Below are 7,900 nucleotides of genomic sequence, written 5' to 3'. Positions count from 1 at the left end.
GCCCCCGCGGCCCGAGTGCGGGAGGGAGCGTCCGGGAGGAGACAGGCCGCGGAGCCCAGTTTCCGGGGACAACTCAGCCCCCCGGGGCGGCGGCCGCAGCCCGGGATCTGGGCAGCCACCTCCACGCCTGAACTGTGGACTCGCCCCGGCGCCACAGGCAACGGGCGGGGCGCCGTGTGCAGCCGCGCGCTGGGAGGCAGTGAGAGTGTGCAGGGCGGCCCGAACCTGGGACTGTGTGTGCATGCGCGCATGTGTGCGTGTATTTGCGCGTGTTTTCCCTTCTTCCCTCGAGGATGTGAATGGCATCGCTGCTGCCTGCTCCCTTAGGATTCTCGACTTTGTGGAGCTCTGGGCTGTGAGCACAACCCACACATGTTATCCCGTTTGCACGGTTCGGTTGTAGCTGGAGATAAAGACACCACTGCACCGGTGTAGGGCAGACCAACCAAACCTGGAAACACTCACAGGAGAGAGGAAGAATGAAAGGTCTGAAAAGATTTTCATAAGCTTTCTGCTGGGCCTTACATTTTCCGGAAAGATTCTGCATTTTCTTTTACCTTTTCAAGTCATCTCAGCATCTGGCTTTTGTAAGCCACTCTCCAGCTAGTTGTGTGTGTGTGTATGTGTGTGTGTGAGTGTGTGTGTGCGCGCGCGCGCGCTCTCCGATCTGATGCATTTGACTGTCTTTCCTCCAACTGCCCAGGAACAAATGTGTTAACTCGGTAGTGCCCCTGGATGCCTGGGTTCCCGAACAGCTTGGAAGACGCCCAGACCCATTTTCCCGGCTGGATTCGAAGAGGCTTCCTGACTGTGGACCGCGTGTGGATCACTTTACCTAGAGGGTTGGAAAGCACCAGTGTTAACCTGCTTCCAGGTACATCACAAGGTCACCAGAGGGTCTCGCAGCCGTCTTGTTCCCGTGCATCTAGACCTTTCACTTTTGGCCAGAAGGATATTAACGTTTCTGTTCACATCATTTGAAGCCAAAAGTTCAGCTCTTGGAGCTGGTTTGCTCTACAAACAAGGTAAAGAGGATTGCTTTTCAAACTGCTTAACAAAATCCCGACTCTTCCTCAGCCTTTTCCTGCTTTTCCTGGGTCTTTCCTACCCACTAAAATGCCATCATCTCTTAAAATACGTGGATTTGGGTTGGAAAACTTGAAGGAAACGTGATAAGTGGCTATGCCTGACCGCCCTCTTTGCTGCCTGTGGTCCGGTGGGCATCGAAGCCGACAGTGAGAAGCACCAGTCCCCTTCTTGCTTCTCCCTCCCCGTACTGTGCTAGGTGTGTGTGCTTGTGCAAGTGTGAATGCGAGAGCGCGCGCGCGCCTGGGTGTGAGTGTGTATTTGAGTGTGTGTGTCTGTGTGTGCGTGCGCGGCCGTCCTGCCTCTGCCCGCTCCCCGGGCACAGAAACGTGGGTTTCATGGGGAGATCGCCGTGGATCCCCCACCCAGTGCGACCTGCGGGCAGCGGCGGCAGTGGCAGGAGCCGCCTCTCCGACTCCCTAGGATGCGGGTGCTGAGCTATGGCAAAGGGCAGCGAAGTGACGAGAGAGACCCACGTAGGACTGTGAAAGCCACCTGGAGCCACCTTGCCGGGATTGTACCTGCGGGCAGAAAGTCCTCCTACGACCGTCTTTTCCTCTAGAGGCACCAGGTAACAAGCGAATGATTACCCGCCTCACCCAGTTTCCTTCTGATCTTGTTTCTAGTGCTTATCTGCATTGCAGGCTACTTTACTTATTAATGTTTGGGAAATCATTGGAAAGGTCTGGGTATCCAAGGGCGCTCTGTGATGTTGTAATAGAATTTCTAAGAGGTGGGAAATAAATCTTACCTGAGTATTTAATCTAGCAGGAAAAGCTAAGGGAATATGAATACACTCCACCCTACTGATGCTTTTGAAAGCTAGGCTCTTGAACCTGCTTGAAGATGCCAGAGATTAAAATCGGTGTTTCCTTCAGGCTATGGTTGCCACGGACCATTTGGTATCCAACCCTCCCTACATTGTGAGTGCAAGAGGGTGTTTGGTTTCCACCCATCATTTCAGCCAAGGATCGTGTTGACCCTTCTCCACATCTGGTACCAGGTTGTTTTCCTGTCCTTATTGTGAAAGAGCTTGCCAGACCTTTTAGTAGTTGTAAATTAGGCATCTGGAGACTTTAATGGGAAATGGAGTTTTCTTGGAACTTGCGTTGCATGAAAGCAAATTCATTGTCATGAGTGTGTGTTAAAATATGGTGTTTAACTGGCAGCGTTTGCTTTTGTGTAGCAAAATAGATTCACTCAAGAAGTCATTTTACAGCTAGAGGAGCGTGGTTACAACCATAACCACCTCCCGAACACCATCTCCAGCTTTATTTTCTATGTGCTGGAGAGGGACTTGTGTGCCTCTGGGTTTTTTGTTTGTTTGTTTGTATTTACTTATTTATATTTATTCATTTATTTATTGGTTTGTCTCTGTAAAATGTGTATTTGAAAATTCTTGCCAGTGAGTGCCTTGAATTAGGAAGAGTAGGATTTGTGACTGCCTCATTAACATATTGGGTCTGATCTGTTAAAATGGAGATTCTTCTGGCCAGTGGAGGTAGAACAAACTTCCAAAGCCCCTTCCCTGGCACTTTATTCCTCTTATTTCCTTTTTTCTTCACCTCTAAGTCCCCTACTGAAAATTTCACTCTTTTCTCCAGGGCATTAGTATTTACAAGATAAAGCACTTCCAAAGTAGTCTCATCAATGTTTTATTCCATAGTGAAGATGGTCTGAATAATTCAGCTGAGGAGTGCTGGTATGTCTCCCGCCTTCGGGCGCTGCCTGCTGGCTGCACCCAGGAGAGGATTTGGCTGGGCCCAACACAAGGCGCCCAGCTCTTGGAGTGACTGGGGCTGCCGGGGGTTTCTCTTCGCTAAAGCCTTTTAGAAAGTGTTGGGGTGCTGCCTGCATTTCCTGAGCTTGCTGCGTTTCTATAGATATCCGTATGATGGCATTTGCAGACTACAAGCTGTCCCTGCTCGTTGATGTCCCCAACTCCTCTGGAGTCTAGGCTTGGCTGCTGCTGCAGCCCTCGCAGGCTGGTGGTGCTACAAGGCCATGTATGCAGCGGGCTTGGGGGCTGGGCTCCTCCACTGCAGCTGCCAGGTTCGCTTTGACACTTTCTTGGGGCGGGGCAGGAGAGCTCAGCGGGGCCCCCAGGCAGACAGCAGGCGCATCATGGCTGAGGTGGCCGCCTGGATATGAGAGGAAGGTGGTGGAGAGAGATGCGTGCGGGGCTTTGAGGTCCTGCCTGACTTCTCGAGCAGGCAAACAACCTCCGCCCCACCCCGCCCTTTGTAAATGAATATTCAAGAAAATAGAATGAAAGCTGACTGCAAAAATGCCTTGATATTCAAATACTGCATTTCTCAGTATTCAAAGCCTGAAACTTGCGTGTTTTTGCTAGATTTCTATTTGTTTCTCTTGCGCGCCTGGATTTAATCAGGTCATTTGTACTCTTTTTTTTTTTTTTTTGGTCTCTAATTGAAATACTGCTGTAAAGACAACTAAGCCCCCCCCCCCACACACACACCACTTTTCTCACACACGCTGCACCCTCCCCCCAATAAGCTAGGAGACTAGGCACTTTTCAAAAGAGAATCAAGAAAGGATACAAAGGGTACCTAGAATTTAACAGAAAAGCAGGTCCCCACTCCACCCTCTGAGGACTCAGAAAGGAAAGGGTACTGCCTACAAAAAAGCTAAAAATAACTGGGAATTTGGGAGGCATTACAGGAGGATTTTTTTTTTCTTTTGTGTTCTTGTGCCCCCCACACCCCCCAGTGAATTTGTCTTTCCTCTATCACTTAGAACATCCTAGATAGAAAACTGATTTATGTGTGCTACAAATCTGACAAGGACACCCCATTGTTCCCCAAATTTATGTATAATATTATTACATCTGAAACTAGATCACATTCGTATTATCTGTGAGCAAATAAAGCATACCTGTTTAGAGGATGCCCAAGAAAGAGTGAATATTGGTAAAGAATATAAGTACTGGGAAAAATGTTTTCCTTATTTTCCTCTTCATTTCACTTCCTCCTGACCTTTTTCCACCGAGAATTCTGTCTTTTTCAGGTTAAGTCTTGTCCTGTGCCCTTATCCTCAGGGATGGCAAGATAAATGCATTAGCTGGATGCTGAATCCTCAAAGCAAACATAGATTATGGCGTGATTCATATTTTAAAAAGCAATTCTCTGGGGTGGGGGGCAGATTGGAGTTAAGGGAGGTGTCATAACCAAACCAACCTCTAACACAAGGTTTCATATATGGAAATTCCCTAAAAAAAAAAAAAAAAAAAAACCCAGAGAAATTTTTTTTTTTTTTTTTTTTTGCCACCTTTCTCTTCTTTCCAAATTGAAAAGACAGTGAGGTACAAATTAGTTTGGAGATCTGAGTCTACTGTCCTTGTTAAGCATGGCACTTAGAGCTGCCCTGGCTCATTAATGGGTTAAGAATATCTAGTAGTGATTAAAAAAAATTCCCAGCAAAATTCTCTTTCTTTGAAAGTCTTCTTTTGGTCACTGTTAAGAGGGGCAGAACAATAGGAACCTTAGTGTACCCTTGAGAACACATGCAATCATCCAGGCAAGTAAGAAGTTGTCACTTCTCTCCTGTTCCCAGACCATTTTATTTAGTCATTTTTTTCTTTATCTTTTCAAGAGGAAAATGACCTTGAACATTACCAGTCTTGTGTGCTTCTCTTACCTTTTTCTCCCCCACATTTGGGATATATACATATATGAACACACATGCACACACACACACACACCTTACCCCACTTGGAAATAGGAGATTCCTGTGCCTCTGTGTTTTGGGGAATGGTTCATCAAGAGCTATAGATCTTTGTCTGACTGACATCAGCCAAAGGTGATTTTCTTTTCCTCAAGATGATGGCAAGAGTTATGGTTTTTTGGTTCTACCTTCTTCCCGATTCCATTATTATTTTTTTCTCCTCTGTATCGAATGATCAAATCTATTCTTGGTGCTAAAGCAGTGTCTTGTTATGTCTCTGGGATTTCAATGACCATCATATGTTATACTGCTTTTTATCTTTTATGAATGACTGTCATTTCCCTTTGTCCATGTAACTAGTGTTCTGCTCTCTCCTGCTGCTTGAAGCACTTTTGCTTAGTAGTTTTGCTGAGTTTTCTAGCTGGTGAAATTAGAATCTTGCTTTCTGCTGATACTACTACTGTGTTCTGTGGTAGGGGTGAGATCCTTGAAGATACCTTAATAATGTTATTTCCTCTACATAAAATTACTACGTAATAGCTCTATATCAAAATCAGCAGTTATTTTAAAGAGAACTTTACAATAATATATATTTTGTTTTGCCAATTTTGGAGGAAAATAACACTTAAAAATTTCCAAAGATTAACTGGCTAATATATTAAACCATTGCAGTGATTTTTATAATTTTTATTCAGAAATGTAGCCTCTAGCATTACTTTCAGAGTTTTGTGTATAGTATTGTCAGTTATAAGTTTTATACTTTATTGAATAATTAAGATATAAATTCAGGCCTTTAAACAGATCTAGTTCTGACCCCCTAGGATGCATGACTACCAGGTAATTTTGCCAAATCATTCCACTGGTCCACATGTGTGTTGTTTTGTCTTGTACACTGAAACTTGAAAATGATACTTCTTATTATATTTCTATGGCCCACATTTTTATTCCAGTGGCATCCTTCAATCATTGAGGACTATTTAAAACCTGAAGCAGTATAATTTATCCATTACATGGTGTGTGCATGGTGAAATTAAGAAGTATTATGTTTATAATTATTGAAGCTATTCTTGTTGGAGGTGAACCATTTATATTATACCCTATCAACATAAATTATATATTATTATGAATACCCTAGTTTCACATAAGTATAACAGGAGATGGAAACATAAGAATTTAATTCAGATATACTTAATGCTACTTATAAACATGTTCACATAGTGTTCTGATATACTTTTTACTGAAATATGATATGATTTGATAAATATGATATGATATGATACATATGGCTAAACTGAAAGAAGATTATAATGGAATTGCATATTAACAATTTCATTCTCATTTTACTGATACAAGTAAACCACATGGAAGTATTTTATTATTGAAACTACAAATAATATTTTAAAATTTCTTTGATAGCCTATGTTTGTTAAGTTACAAACTTGGTCACATTAGGAAGAAAATGCCGATTGTCCTAGAACATATGTATTTTTTAAATTTTTTATAAAAGAGATGCATATAATATTAAACCTTGTGCTGTTTTCTTCTTTGTGGGTACATGTATAAACTTTTTGTTTTAAAACATTTTCCAGTGAAATATTTAGAAACTAGTAGAATTATAATCCCTATAAAGAATAATTGCTCAATTGTGATTGAATATTTTATCAATTTTAGATTTTATGACAAAAGTAGCCTGGATAGTAAGTTCTATGATAAATTAATAAAGTTAATGGGCTCTTTTTAACAACTCTAGGAGAGTTTTTTTTAATTCTTAGAAAAAGAATAAAAGAAAATGCTAATTACTTAAGTATCTATTCCTTAGCAGGCACACTCTGGGGCACTCTATTACCCCCAAACTCACATAAAGAAGTTCTACAATCCACTACCTAAAGCCAAAGCATACTCTTAGTGTAAGCACTTTAATAAATTGGTGTGCATAGAGAAAAATGATAATAGTTTCCCATAGAAACATCCACAATTATCTATCCACTTGTGGGTAAATGCACAACCAAACAAGGTTGACCCAAAGGATGAAGCCCAAAAGCTTGCCATAGGACTAAGGCACTTTCTGGCAAGGAACCATAAGAAAGGGCAGAATGGACAAAGTAAATCTGAAAGGGAAAGAACAAAATTAAAGTATAAATCAATAGCTGCCATTGTTAGCCTCCCATGGGTCACTAAAATCTCTTTTTGTGACTCATCTTCCCTGGACTCCATGTGTCTCCTCCCATGCTCCCCAAGTCCCTGGCACAAGTGCAAAGCCTAGAAGTAAGCAAGCTTCTTCTTCACAATTCACTCAGTTCCTGATTCTACTCCAAATGTCTCTAAGCCTTTTTCTCACTACTCATCTCCCCCTTCATTAAATGGGGCAGTGAAGATGGAACCTCCCCCTTCCCTTTTTTTTTTTTTTTTAAGATTTATTTATGCATACAGAACTGGGGTATAGGCCAGAGGTGCAGATGCAGTGAGAGGCTTCACCAGAGACAGAGTGGGGAGCAGAACAGGCAGATCAACAAAGTACATGCTGAGGGGAGCAGTAGGTGGGTCAGGAGAGGTCTGCCAGGCCATGTGGGTCACCTCTGGGGTGGGGATCAAACTCATGCTGAGTGGCTTTAGCTTCTTAGTGCTGCCCTTTAACCTGCTGTGCCACCAGGGAGTGCCCAGGAACCTCCCCTTTTTATGGAGATTACTCTCTGTAACATATTCAATTCTAACTAGTAAATTTAGTCAGGAGTAGAAGCCAAGTCAATGTTGTTTATATTACTTTATTTTTACTTTAAATTGAGCCTCTTGAGGAAAAACTAAAGTTTTTATAGTTCTAAGTGATGTCTACCACTTTCTTTTTGGATTTCATTCCCTATGTTGAATTCTTACTTATTGTCTTGAGATAGGTTTCTTCCTACATCTCAGTGGAACCATTCACAAAGTCATAGAGGCTTACAAATAAATGAATATACAGTCTTTGTAACCTAATATTCTCATTCCTTCATTGGAAGTAGCAGTGGTATATCTGTGTGTATATATATATACAAATTAGAAGTATAATTTATCCATTACATGGTGTGTGCATTAAGAAGTATTATGTTTATAATTATTGAAGCTATTCTTGTTGGAGGTGAACCATTTATATTAT

General features: G+C 42.3%; 1 protein-coding gene across 7 annotated transcripts in view; it reads left to right on the top strand.

Annotated features, from left to right (window-relative positions):
- The window catches only part of LRFN5 (leucine rich repeat and fibronectin type III domain containing 5), a 213,273-nt gene that overhangs the window by 285 nt on the left and 205,088 nt on the right, over window positions 1-7,900 (top strand). For 3 of the 7 annotated variants that reach the window (XM_012724607.1, XM_012724606.1, XM_012724600.1), the window contains exon 1: window positions 134-1,657. The gene's annotated coding sequence lies outside the window, so the exon portion shown is untranslated. Of the gene's footprint in view, window positions 1-133; window positions 1,658-7,900 lie in introns of those variants that run through there. The other 4 variants (XM_012724602.1, XM_012724603.1, XM_012724601.1 and 1 more) reach the window with 4 other exon arrangements.

Source organism: Condylura cristata, unplaced genomic scaffold (genome assembly GCF_000260355.1).
Source record: "Condylura cristata isolate star-nosed mole 26May11 unplaced genomic scaffold, ConCri1.0 scaffold00013, whole genome shotgun sequence".
NCBI classification, from domain to species: domain Eukaryota; kingdom Metazoa; phylum Chordata; class Mammalia; order Eulipotyphla; family Talpidae; genus Condylura; species Condylura cristata.
Note: the sequence above shows the minus strand (reverse complement) of the source record. Positions and strands in the feature narration are given on the sequence as shown.